This window comes from Spermophilus citellus (assembly GCF_964194105.1).
Source record: "Spermophilus citellus genome assembly, chromosome: 17".
NCBI lineage: Eukaryota > Metazoa > Chordata > Mammalia > Rodentia > Sciuridae > Spermophilus > Spermophilus citellus.
Genome location: NC_138199.1, coordinates 5,114,873 through 5,129,893, shown reverse-complemented (window position 1 = coordinate 5,129,893; position 15,021 = coordinate 5,114,873). Strand labels below are relative to the sequence as shown.

At 38.2% G+C, this 15,021-nt stretch overlaps 1 protein-coding gene across 11 annotated transcripts in view; it reads right to left on the bottom strand.

Moving 5' to 3' along the window:
- The window catches only part of SPECC1 (sperm antigen with calponin homology and coiled-coil domains 1), a 280,506-nt gene that overhangs the window by 182,116 nt on the left and 83,369 nt on the right, over window positions 1–15,021 (bottom strand). The gene's annotated exons all lie outside the window — the stretch shown is intronic.

Genomic DNA, 15,021 nt, shown 5'->3' with positions numbered 1-15,021 from the left:
AAAATACTAAAATAAAACTCAGGGGAAAAAGCTGAGAAGAAAAAAAAAATTTACCACACCAAATTCACCCACTACTGATAAAAGCAACAATAATGTGTCAGAAAGCTATTTTTATTACATCTACAATATAGATCATCTGAAATCCCTGAAACTTGATTTATATCCTTTACTAGAATATTGATTACCCATGAGAACACTGTGAATAAACAGCAAGCCCCCGTGAGTGCTCTTGCCCCAAGCCATATCGGGCACACATGTGCCTCCTATATAGCTAGCTCCCTTTCTTTCCTTACATTATGCCATCATTTGAAGGTGGAAAAACTGTTTATAATTATATAAGTTCACAATCTAATTCTGTTTTGCATAGAATCACAAAAACAGTGTGACAGAGTCTTATTATTATTATACACTTAGCCTTCTTAGGAATAAACGTGTATCTTCAAAGGAAAGCAGTACTTTGCTTTGTTCAAAAGTTTACCCTGAGTTGTGGGCGTTTTAGAGTCACTCAGGTCAACACTGCTCTGGTATTTGAATCCTCCACACGGCACCAAGTGGTCTCCTCTGTAGCATTTAGATTCTCAGCCACCTCCACCCAGGTACAGGCATCTAATGGTCTCCTGGTGGAGTTAGCAAATACACATCTAAATGTGTTACTTTATTAAGAAATGGGTTTCCTTTTATTTCTCTTCTACATGACAGGTAGGACACTGTATTGATTTTTTCCAAGCATACATATGGATTGACAAATTTCATTCTAGGATATTAAAGGGTGCCTCACAAAATAATCATCATTAAAAAAAAAAAAAGTAACTGGACCACAAGGTCAAGACCTCTGCAGAAGCCCCTCAGAAAGCATTGCAGGGCTTTTTTTCTCCTTGACTGCATTCCACTGGAAGGCCATGCACGGGAAATAACCATGGCTGGCTGATAACAACAACAATATAAGTCACGGACAGCAATACCAGGGTACTCACACAAGCAGCGGGGAGGATAAGGCCACCTTCAGGCAGCGACCAAGGCAACCACAACAAAACAAAATCATTAAGAGAGAAAAGAAAATGTGCCCAAACTGTACCCCAGGTTGTATCGCCCTCCCCACTCTCATTCTGGTTAATATAAAACATGTTTCCCTTTCCTTTACCTGGGCATAAAAAGTCTGACCTGATACCCACATTCTCTCCAATGGAATTTTTCTTATTTCCAATTCGGGACACACACTAGCTTTCCTTATAGAATAATCACTAGATCTATGTGGAAAATCTTGGCAACTCACAAGAGAGGACCTATCTGGGGACTCCAGGGAAATGTGTACCCATGAAACAGCTACCAGAAGAAACTAGAAATTTAGAAAATTTCTAATTTACCTTCTCATTGAAATCTAAAACTTTATAACAGTGAGAGTAGGGCAAGGAGTGATGAAGAAGAAACAATTTGAAAGCAGAGAAATTGAGAAATCGGATGAAAGATTAAAAAACACAAGAGTATATGGAATGGCGCAAACTATGTTGTATGTATTTGTGAACGTCAAAATGAAACTCACTATTATATGCACTACTAAAAAATTTTAGAAGAAATATGCAAAGAAATGAAATGCAAAAAAAAAAAGCCCAGGGGCTGGGGATGTGGCTCAAGCCGTAGCGCGCTCGCCTGGCATGCGTGCGGCCCGGGTTTGATCCTCAGCACCACATACAAAGATGTTGTGTCCGCCGAAAACTAAAAAATAAATATTAAATTTTTTTAAAAAAAAAACCCACAGAAGTAAAGAAATACACAAAACAAAAACATAGTAGATGATACTTTTTTTTTTAATTCAGAGGATTCATGAAAGTGATTAAAAGAATCAAAGAAAATATGTGACATGGAAGATATACCCAGGAGACCAAATACACACGTATTTTAATTTCCTGAAAGAGACTCCAGGGTGAAAAGAGGAGCAATAATCAAAGTAATAACTGAATGCCTAGAAGGCATGTAATAAAATCAACCTCTCAATTCTAATAACAACCTAAGTAGGAAGAGTAAAAATATTATTATCTCAAGCCGACTTTCTGCATCATATTTAATGGCAAAACACCAAAAACTGCTCGAAGTAAGGTAAGAGCAAGTTCAGGACGTCACTAGTATTTAACACAACTCAGGTTACACAGGTAGACCAGCAGGAACCAGAAATAAAATGAATAAGTACTGGTATGGGGGAGACGAAAGACATTGTTCTCTGTGGCTGAACTAACGGACCACACATGAGAATCAACTGAAAATCATTAAGTAAAGATGGTGAGGAAACAACTAAAGTTACAAAAAAGTACAATGAAGCCCAGCACGGTGGTGCATCTGTCATCCCAGTTACTTGAGTGGTTGAAGCAGAGGGATCACTTGAATCAGGAGTTGCCACCCTGGGCAAAATAGCAAGACCTTGAATCAAAACAAAAGCAAAAACAAAAACAAACAAACAAACAAAACCCATTCGCTTTGGTGGCATTAATACTAAAAGTGGAATGAATCAGAGATTAGTACAGCGCTTGCTTACGTAAGAATGACATTCAGATTCATTCCATATTTTTAAAAATAAGGCAAAAATACAATAAATGAAGAATCCCATTCATAGTAGGAATGGAAGCATAACATGAAGACATAAACTTAGAGAACTGACACAGAGAGAGAGAAGAGATAAATTCTAGCGGGGAACAAAAAAGAGAAGAGAGGACTTGCAGAACAGGAAAAATAGCCAGGTCCCCGGATGGAGACATGGCAAAGATATTGTCATTCTTTGGTGAGATGCAGGGAGAGTTCCCACTTCTCAGAACTACAGGCTAAGAGTGGAGGACCCAGAAAATGCTATCCCCAAACCACACTCGATACCTTGTGCCTAGGCAGAAAGCCAGAGGAAAACCCTGGCCCCGTTCCAAGGCCCTATCTCAACTGTGCACTCCTAGGAGATGTGGGGTCATAAAACCACTGAGTGCGTCCTGGAGTTTCAGATGCAGGCCTCTAACAAGCCAAGCTCACAACAGCCTCACAACTGGGTTCACCCAGACACGGTCAAAAGCTAAAACCATGTAGGAATGGACAAAGTGTGATCCATCCGTGGCGTGGCATGTCATTCAGCCTTAAAGAGGAAGGACATTTTGACTCATGCTACAATATGGATGGAGCTTGAGGACATTATGCTGAGCAAAATAAGCCAATCACAGAAGGACAAATATTGCACCATCTTACTTGCATATAGAATCTAAATTAATCAGACTCATAGGGACAGAAAGCAGAATAGTAGATGCCAGGGACTGTGGAGAGGAGGAAAAGGGTGGTGACCATTCCTTGGGTACAGAGTTTCAGTCAGTTCTAGAGAGCTGCTGTAACTAGTGTGCCTACTGTCAACAATACTATGTTGCACGCTTAAAAATTTGTCAAAGGGGTGGATCTCAAATAAACCACAATTTAAAAAAAAAGAACTAAATGTAGAAGAAATAGCAGGAAATAGTGAGTCTGAAATGTCATTTATTTTAATATTTTTATTTTTTAGTTGTAGTTGGACACAATACTTTTACTTATTTTTATTTTTATGTGGTGCTGAGGATTGAACCCAGGGCCTCACATGTGCTAGGCGAGCACTCTACCACTGAGCCACACCCCCAGCCCCTGAAATGTTATTTTTTAATCACATAATGTATTCATCTATAAACGATTCCTCTAAAATTATGAAAGCAACAACAAATTCATTCCTGGCGCTCTGTGATTTTACCGGCTCTCATCTCCAAATGGACTCCTCACCTGCCCAGAGTCCTTCCCTCGGTATTCAACACCTCCTTGGGGCCCCTTACTCCCTCGCCTGCAAGACTTCCACCACTGCCTTTTCATGCACGTCTATTCCTCTTTTTACATTTCCTGAACCTGCAGGCATGAGGTGTCCCAGGTGTCCCTATCACCTCCAACGGCCTCTTGCTCTTGCTTCTGTGAAATGGACACCCTCCGGACTTGGCGTCCCAACCCCGCCCCCCACCCACACCCACTGCTGTTGTCTGTCATCTACTGACTTCACCCCAACCTCTCAATTCCTTGACATTCCTGGGTGAAGTGTGCCTCTTGCACGGCACCCCCATCCTCACTTTCAAGATCTACCTATCTTGATAGGTAGCCCGGAAGCTACCTATCTCCTGGTTTTCTCTCAGCTTCAGTTCCTGAATCTTCAGGTCCTGTCTCCAATATTCACTGTGTGTGGATTAGAACAGTCAGCTTCATGGCTTTTTGCCCTGGTCTCCTGATCTATAAAATGGAAAGGTAATAATGACACTGTCCATAGGTTTGTAGTAAAGACTAAAGGAGACTAAACTTATTCAGTATGTCTATTAGAATGGTGGTTAGCGCACAGTGAGCTAAGAATATCAGTGTTGATAGTAGTCACACAATCACAAGTGAAGATGGTAGAAAAGGTATGAGGGCTTCTACCTGCAGCAAAAAGTGCAGCAGAAGAAAAAACTCTGGGTTTGGGAAACTACAAAACCTAGTCGGGCCTCTGTTTCTTTACACTTAAGAAAATGATGAGAATGTTTACTTCCTGTGTCTGAGGAGTCAGCACCTGGCAGGAGCCTCGGGTCACCCCCTTCCCATGTCAGAGAGGGTAGGTAGGTCAGAGCCTAAGATATTACCTGAGTATAATGTAAGCAAATAGAGAATGGATGGACATGGGTACTGGCATGGAAGTGAGTCAGTTCTGACCTTGGAACCACACTGCTTCGTCCTCATTGATAACACTCTAAGCTATCTAAGATTCTGTGACGTTAAAACAGAATGTGGTCAAGGTAAAACTGGCACTTAACAAATTCCTACTTATTGAACTTTTAAAAGGAACTGACATCAATTTAAAATAGTGACATTCTTTTCAATCCTATATGTGATATATATAGGATCATCTGAAAGAATATTTCTGTACTTTACCAGTTTTCAAAATGTTCACCCTGTGGTCATGTGAGCCTCCCTGCCAGCTGCCTTCTCCAGAAGAGAACTGTGTGCCCTCCTTATCCCTTGGTGCCCGTCAGACCTCATTTCACTAACCCCACTGTTACTTTGAGCAGAAATCTGACTCTACACCCACCTTAAAATCTGTCAGGAAAATCCAGAAACCCTACTTCTTTCCCATGTCAGAGAGGGTAGGTAGGGTAGGTATTTACTTCTGAGTCAATAACCAAGAAATGAAAGCAAGGCTCAAAGAGACACATGTACACTGGTGTTCACAGGAGCACTATTCATAATAGCCAAGAGGAGGAAACAGATAAGCTGTCCATCAACAGATGGATGGGTAAAGAAAATGTGGTAAATATATACAGAAGAATATTATTTAGCCTGAAAAAAGAAAAGGAATCCTGACATGTGCTACAGCATGGATGAACACCAAGGGCACAGAAGGACAAATACTACATCATTCCACTTCTAGGGTAGTCAAATTCATAGAGACAGAAAGTTGAATGAGGATTGCCAGGATTTGGTGAGTGGGGGTATGGGGAATTAGTGTTTCATGGATACAGAGTTTCTGTTTTGCAAGATGAAAAGACTTCTGAAGACAAGATGGTGGATAGATAGATTGCAAAAACAATTGGAATATTCTTCATGCCACTAAACTTCATACTTAAAATATAGTTAAGATGGTAAATTTTATGTTATGTGTATTTTATCACAATTTCAAAAATCCACCAGGAGAGTTATAGATGGTTGTTCTCACCCTTTAAATTATATCCAGAAGGGGGCTGGGGTTGTGGCTCAGTGGAAGAGCGCTCGCCTAGCACGTGTGAGGTCCTGGGTTCGATCCTCAGCACCACATTAAAAAATATATATCCAGAACCCAATTACTGTTCCTCAGCTCCCCACTTACCAACCCAGCTCGGGCCACTGTGAGTTCTTTCTGAGATTAATACTGTGGCTTCCAATCCAATATCCTCCTCACTCCAATTGTCGACTCACAAGAAGATGCCAAAGGATTCCTTACAAAATGAAGTCAGGTCATATCACTGCTCTGTGCAAAACTCTGCGAAATTACCCAACCTGCCTTTCGCATCCATGGCTGTTGACTTGTGACAGCCCCATTGACCTTCTTACTGCTCCCTGGGCATGCCAGACATGGGCTCATGACAGTAGAGTGTATTTTGACATATTGTACATACATGCATATGGGTCTGTATCAGGTAGCTCCATGAAGGCAAGAATCTTTGTCCTGGCCACTGCTAGAATAGTGCCAAACATGGAAAACACTCAAAATACTTGTTGAATTAGTGAATAAATTTAAGAAGGGTTGTTTTGAAGTCAGGTAGAACTTGACCTCAGAGCCAGAACTAGGACTGCAAGGGCATCTTGATGTTTTGACAAGGCTGCCACCTGGTGGCCAGATTCCCTTACTGCTTTCTGGGGGCTTCCCTAGAATCTCATTTGACCTTGAGAAAAGGGGTTTATGGGGCAGGCAGGAAACTGCCTCCTGAACACAAGGAAACCCAACCCTTCTCTAGAGCTTACACTGGTTGGGTAAGATGAGCTATACTCAAAGGGTACCTCGGGAAGAATAAGAACTGGCTACAATTCTGCACATGTGAGATTGATGGAAGAAAATCACGCATGTTCAGTGTGGACACCTGGGTGGGCATGGGAGATACAAAGCCAAAATTGTTTGATTTTTCTGCAGCCAAGTTTCCCTGATCTGGATAAAATATTACCTTCTGCTTAAGGCTGTTTTGATGATGAAATGGAGTAACAGACCAGAGGTCACACAGGGGCTGCAGGTGACAGGGCTCGATGTGGTAGTGGCTGCCCTTTTGTGATTTTTGCTGCTGCCTGGTTTTTGTTCTTGGAAGACCATAAAGCGTGGATCTAAAAACTAGAAATAGTCTTTAAACAAGCAAAAAGGAAAGGCTTCCAGAAAATTCATGTCTCTCAATTCAATCAGTTCCAATCCCAAAAGAGTCAAATGTCCAGTTAAAACAAAAGTAGACAGAGGACACAATATAACCATTATTACCAAAAGATGAAACATTTTCTTCTGCTACTAGGCTTGAGAGATTCTCCCAAAGGACAGATCAATTCCCAAGAAAAGATGTCTTAATACAGGAATATTGCCAGGCACAGTGGTGCATGCCTGTAATCCCAGAGGCTCAGGAAGCTGAGGCAGGAGAATCACAAATTCAAAGCTAGTCTCAGCAACTTAGCAAGGTACTTAACAAGGTACTTAGCAACTCAGCGAGACCCTGTTTCTAAATAAAATATTAAAAAAAAAAAAAGGCTGGGGATGTGACTCAGTAGTTAAGTGCCCCTGGGTTCAATCCTTAGGACCAAAATAAATATATAAATAAAACAATATAGGAATATGACAAGTTTATATATTGTGACTTGAAAATTACAGTACTATATTATACTTTCATGACAAAATTCTTTCAAAAATTAATACAGCCTAACAAAGAAATGTTAAATATTTGAGGTTATGGATATGCCGATTATCCTGATTTGATTACACATTTTACACAAGTTGAAGTATAATGCCATATTCCATAAATATGTACTTATTATGTGATAATTAAAGATAATATAATAATAAAAAATGAATATACTGGAAAGAAAATACAGAATACCATATATGCATTGGAGAAAACAAGTTAAAATTCCAAAAATTAAGACTGGAGTGACTTCCATCCCCTAAGAGTCTACATATAATTTAGCCTTTTCCTTTCAGAGGAAACCAACTACCCATTGCCAGCATTTACCTGATTTTCTTTAATTCGATTCTTTTCTTTCACAGCTTAACCTATATAAGTTCTGCAAGTGTCTAATGGTTGGTTGATGCCATTTCTAACACACAAGTAATTTCCATTTTTATCTCAACTGAATTAAGATTTTTTTTAATATTTCTTTTTTTAGTTTTAGGTGGACACAATATCTCTATTTTTTAATTTTTATGTGGTGCTGAGAATCCAACCCAGTGCCTCATGCATGCTAGGCAAGCGCGCTACCACTTGAGCCACATCCCCAGCCCCTGTATTAAGATTTTAAGATGTGCCCTTATGTATGACTAGTACCAGCAGTTTCATTCTATTTTTTTTTTTTTTTTTTTTTTTTTGGTACTGGGGTGCTTAATCACTGAGCCAGCCCTTTTTGTTTTTTTTATTTTGAGATAGGCCCTTAGCTAAGTTGCTTAGGGCCTTGCTAAGTTGCTGAGGCTGGCTTCAAATTTTTGATCCTCCTGCCTCAGCCTCTCAAATTGCTGGGATTATAGGCATGTTTCACCATGCTGGGAATTTTTTTTCTTTTCTTTTCTTTTTTTTTTTTTTAATGCATGTTGCTATAATTTGGATCTTGAATATCCCTCAGAGGCCCACATGTTAAAGGTTTCATTCCCAGGGTGGCACTAGTGGGTGGTGGTGGAACCTTTGAGAGGTGAGGCCTAGTAGGAGGTCTTTAGGTCACTGGAGACATTCCTTTGAAGAGGACTGTAAGACATCAGCCCTCTTCTCACTCTTTTTTGCTTCCTGGCCATGAGATGAGCCGTTTTGCTCCACCTCATGCTTCTTCTGTGATGTGCTGTCTCACGGTGGCCCAAAGCAGCAGCATCTACTGATCGTGGATTGGAACCTTCAAAACTATGAGCCAGAATAAACCTTTTCTCTTTATAGGACTGGGGATGTAGCCTGGCAGAAGGGTGCCCTGGGTTCAATCACCAGCACCAAAAACAAAACAAAATCTTTTCTCTCTGTTAGTCGATGATCTCAGATATTTTTTTATAGTGACAGAAAGCTAACACACATGTAAAATGCAATCGAATATTCAAATGTCTACCCAAATAAATGTCTACTGTGTGATTGCTAAGGTGGCAATACCCCAAACAGAGAAGTGTTGATGCACCGCTCCCAACATTTGATCCTAACAGTCACTCCTTTGTGACTCCACAAAGGAGTCATTTTGGGGATCTCATGACGGTGTACAAAAGTGCCAGCTATCCAGAAGCTATTCAGGTCTACCTATATTTAAAAATAAAAACTCCAGAGCTGGGAATATAGCTCAGTGGTAGAGCACTTGCCTCAAATGCACAAGGCCCGGGGTTTGAGCCCCAGCAATGCAACAATAACAACAATAATGATAATAATAAAAGTTCCAGAGACAAAATGTAATTCCAAATTCAGCTCTATTAAGTCAAATCATTTAATTGCATTAAAATAAGTAAACTGACAAAGTGAGTTTGGAAACCTAGGAGAATGTCTTACATTCCAATAGCCCATCGCAATTTACACAGTATTCCCAGATATTTGTCCCAAGAACATCACTGTAGTTGTCTCCTTCATTTGATAAATAAGGAAGCTAGTGCCCCATGGGGTGTAGGAACTGGCCCAATTTAGGAGTTCCTATTAAGCCAGGATCTTTTGATAGAATTCTGAACAAAGGAGCACATGCCTGAGCAAGCAATCAGACAAACCCCAACAAATATCTAAGAAACACGGCAAAAGGCAACAGGGCAAAAGGCAGATAGAACAAAGAATTAGCGAAGGGGAAAAAAGTTTAAGATATGGGCTGTGGATGTGACTCAGTGGTAGAGCGTTTGCCTTGTATGTGTGAGGCCCTGGGTTCCATCCCCACATCCCTAGTACCACACATGCATCACACACACAAGTTTAGATGATAACTTGTATTTATCCTGTTTTAAACTTTTTATAGTAGTCTATGTTAAAATTTTTCAAACAGTGAAGAAAAATCTAAAATAAAAATCTCCCTTCACCATTTTCAACAATGGTAACATTCCTCAGAGAATCAGACTTGGATCCTTGTAGAGAAAATATTTATGATTTTAATAATTGCCATATCATTAAAACAAATGAGACTACACTATATTATAAATGCACCATGTTATTTTCCCCACTTAGTATCTTGGAAATCTTTCCCTATCAGTACAGACAAATCTGTGCCCATTTTCATATTGTATACCACTCACCCAAAACCTCATTATTCAACCAGCCTTGTAACGATCATACACTGGGCTGTGGCCAGGATTTTGCTATTGTAAATAACAGTGCAAACATCTTCCTCATAAATATTGGCCTCCTTTTCCAAGTATATCAGTAATGTTAAAAAATCAACAGGCTGAGATGCACAGCACAGTGGAAGAGCACTCGTTTAGCATGTTCAAGGGCCTGGGTTTCACAAAATAATAATAACAACAAAAACAACAAAAACAAACATTAGGAATACCTGATCAAAGATACATATTTAAAATTCAGGCAAAATATTGCTAAATTGTTACCAAAATATGATTTGGCAAATTGCCAAATGTCCTTGTGCTATATCCACATGTGGTGTGCCAGCTCCTTGCACCCTTAGTGACACCAGCAATTGTCAACTGTTTTAGTTTCTGCTAATCTTTTATGGGAAATAATATATGAAATTATTATTTTGATTAGCATTTCTTTATAAATGAGGTTTAGCATCTTCTGGTTATCTGTATTCTTTTATATGAACTACCCATTTTTCCACTGTATTCTTTTCTTTATGGATTTGTATAAATTATTTGTAAAAAAGCTCTTTGTTACATATATTGCAAGTAATTTCCTCTTTTTATGAAGCACTTTGAAATATTTATGTAATTACATTTTCAATCTTTCCCTTTGTGACTTTTGGGCCTGTTCCTACTTAGAAAAGCCCAAGGCTAAGACTACAAATTAATTCTCTGATGTTTTCTCTTTGTACTTTCATAGTCTCATTTTTTATTATTTAAATATTTATTGCTTTTGAAAATTTTTTTGATGAATTAAAATAGGGATCCAGATTTATTTTTTCCTGAAATTTTAATCAGTCTTTGTGTGTGTGTATGTGTGTGTGTGTGTGTGCCTGTGTGTGTGCAGTGCTGGAGACTGAACCCAGGGCCTCACACATGCTAAGCATGGGCTCTCCTTGTAAGCTATACCCCCAGTATCTCAGTCCTTATTTTTGAGTGAATTATCCATCTTGGTGTAAAATGCCAACTTCACCCAATACTAAATTAGCCAGTGTATCTTGGACTTTCTCTGCTGTTCCTTTGAGCTGCCCATTTCTTCTCTAGCTCTAAGATGTTTATGGTTAGACCCTTAATTACTATTTTTCAGTAGAGGACATTTATTCTTCTACATCAGGTTTTATCAACAGTGGTGCCACTGACAGTTTGGGCAGAATAATTACGGGGGACTATCCTATGCCTAAGATGTTTGGCAGCACCTCCACCCTCTTCCCACTAGATGTCAGTATCACCTTTCAGTCTTGACAACCCAAATCATCATCAGACATGGCCAATTACTCACTGGGTCTTAGGAGGGAACCAAGTTCAGACCCTACTGAGATCCAGTTTCAGATATACTCCAGTATAATTTTATGCATGTTTCCACTCCCAAATTCCCACTCATATTTTAATTAGGATGAAAATGAATTCATAGAATAATTTAGACATCCTATTACACTTAATGTGTTATACTATCAAAATTTAATATTTATTATAAATCTTCTTAACAAAAAACCACCGATAGTCTTCCACTTATTTATATCTTCTCTGAAGGGCATATACTTGTTCTTTAAAAGAGTTTTTAAATGCTTTTTAATATATAGTTCCTTGTACTACTAAGTTTATTCCTAGGTATTTTACTTTTATCATTTCTTCATAAACAGGGTTGTTTATTATATTATTATCTTTTAAAACTAGTCATTGATAAGAAAGCTATTTATTTATCCATTTTGAGTCAGACCTCACTATGTTGGCCTTGAACTCCTGGGCCAAGCAATCCCCCTGCCTCAACCTCCAGAGCAGCTGGGCCTACACATGCCATATATTTTATATCACCAAAGAAGCCTCCATATGTTTATAGTCTACCAAGAGTCTGTTATTAATCAGAAAGATTGATAATTGTGACAAATATATCTTGTATATCTATTTTTCAGTATAGGATATTTATTCTTCTACATCAACTTTTATCAACAGTGACAGTTTGGGCAGAATAATTACTGGGGACTGTCCCAGGCATAAGGCAGCACCTCTACCCTCTGCCCACTAGGTGTCAGTATCACCTCCCAGTCTTGACAACCTAAGGTAGTTTTTCTTTGGTCTATTATTATTCTACAATAGATCAGATTGAGATTCTCTATTATTCATTCATTCTTGGATGACATAAATCCACTTGATTGTGATATATACTACTATTTTTTAATTTCTTGTTGAATTCTATTTGCTAATATTTGAACTTACATTTTTTTTGCTTTTAAATAAGCTTTTTATTTTAGAATAATTTCATCGATAGAAAAATCATAAAGATAGTACATATTTTCCATATATTCCGCATACATTTTCCCCTATTAACATTTTATGTTAAAATTATTTTTAAAAATATTTATTCTTAAGTTTTAGGTGGACACAATATCTTCATTTTACATTTATGTAGTGCTGAGGATCGAACCCAATGCCTCGTGCAAGCTAGCACTCTACCACTGAGCCACAACACCAGCCCCTCCTTAGTTTTTATCTAACATTATTTTTCTGTGTTAGGATCCAATCTACAAGCCATCTTACATTTAGTAATTTTGTATTCTTAGTCTCTTCTTGTCTGTAACAGCGTCATTCCTACTTGGTAATGGCCCTCAGCAGTTTATCAGATTTCTCTTACTTTGTATAGTCTTATGAGTCTGAAGAGTAATCAATAGTTATTTTGTTGAATGTTCCTCAATTAAGATTTTGTCTGATATTTACCTCCTGAGTAGTTTCAGTAGATTCATTGGTATTACATATCTTATTCTGAATTATTGAATTAGGCAAAGTCGACCTACTTAGTCCCTCACTTGAGCCTGTCGAACAAGATGGTAAGAGACTAACTCCATCACAGAGGGATTTATCTTCTAGGTAATTCTCACTTTGGTCACACAAAGAACAACCATGGGAAGATTATAGAAAGAAAAATCAATTTTAAAATTGGAGAAAGCTGTTTAAACACTAACTGAGGTACATTATTAAAAGTGTACTTAAGAAAAATGAACTTAAACATTAGAATTTGGATCAAAACTGAAAGATACACCCAAATACAAATACTACATATGGTGTAGTCAAAGAAAGAGAGTAAACAGATCTAACAGATATTTTAAACTATAAACCCCTAGGGTCTTTGTTTATATCAACCTTGTTGCCCTTCAACAAATGAATGGATAAAAAAAATGTGATATATATATATATATACACACACACACACACACACACACACACATTGGAATATTACTCAGCTATAAAAATGAATGACTTTATAATTTTTTTCTTGTAAGTAGATGGATCTGGAGACTACCATGCTAAGTGAAATAAGCCAATCCTCCCAAACCAAAGGTCAAATGTTCTCTCTGATACACAGATACTAACACACAACAGGGTGGGGAGAGGGGAAGAATAGTAGTTTAGTAGATTAGACAAATGGGGAATGAAGGGAAGGGAGGAGAGATAGAAATAGGAAAGAGATTGGACTGAATCAGACTTAACTTTCCTAAGTTCATATATGAATACACCACCAGTGAAACTCAGTATAATGTTCAATTATAAGACTGGAATCCTAATTAGAATAAGTTATACTCCATGTATTTATGTCAAATAACACTCTACTGTCGTGTATATCTAAAAAGAACAAATAAAAAAAAGACAAAAAAGAAATGCAGTTTGTCTACGGACATACTGGGATGTCTGATTTTTAATTCTTGGACAAAATAGGATGGAATATATAATGTACTCTCTAAGGTTGGAATGTTCCCCTAATGATCTCCGAGGTTTCTTTACTAATAGCTTTCAACTCTCCTAAATAGTTTGAAAAGCCTCTGTTGGTTATTGAAAAAGCTACAGAAAACTTTTTCCAGGAAGCTTTCTGAACATGTAAGATGTTGATCTGACATTTCGGCATCAATATTTGAGAGTAAAATTGTTCTGTCATTTTTTAGTGGGCTTTAATAATTTTTGGAATCAGTGTTAGGCTAGTTTGGCCTGAAAAATAAGTTGGGCTTTCATTATTGTTGTTTGCAGTACTGACAATGGAACTCAGGGCCTCGAATATGCCAGGCAAGAATTTTACCATTAAGCTACATCCTCAGCATTTTTTAAAAAAAAATTTTATTTTGAGAACTGGGGGTGTGGCTCAGTGGTAGAGCGCTTGCCTAGCATGTGTGAGGCACTGGGTTTGATTCTCAGCACTACATATAAATAAATTAAAAAAAAATAAAGGTCCATTGACAACTAAAAAATATATACATATTTTTAAAAATTTATTTTGAGACAGGGTCTTACTAAGTTGCCCAGACTAACCTCAAACTTGTGATCCTCCTGCCTTAGCCTCCCAGGCAGCTGGGATTACAGGCAAGTGTCACCATGCCCAACCATTTGTTGTATTTTTTTAAGTTATGTGTGTTTGTTCGTGTTTGCATGTGTGTGTGTGAGTTTGTGTGTGTTTATATGAAATCAGTCTTTAAAATAGTAAAACTTTTATATAGAAACACCAGGCAATTTCCCTCACATCCAAAAGCCACATACAACCTTTAGTGATTCAACTTTTTTGAAAACCGAATAAATTAAAATACACCTTTGGAAAGGTAGTCTAGAACACGTTTTGTGAAGAATACAAAATCATAAGTGTACTAATCTTCAACATCTCTTATAAATGAATGATGATATATTTCAGTTATTTTCCCATCTTAAACCCTTTAGCAATTCAGGGAGAGCTGTGTGATAAGAGTGAGTCCATGGAATGCTTAGCTTTCTTATCTGAATGCTCAAAACCTTTTTGCACCACAGAACCTACACCACCCTGCCTGGAGCCCAAGGATTTCACACACGCATGGTAACAAGGGGATTATAGAGCAGACTGAGCAAACCATCACACTTACTTCCTGTGACCTTTCTGATTCTCATCTCTCTCCACGTGGATACACGTTAAACTCCCCTGGGGGCAAGGACACTCCCTAAATCAGTTCCTGGCACAGGGTGAGTGATTAATAAAAATCTGATGAGGGAAGAGAGGAATG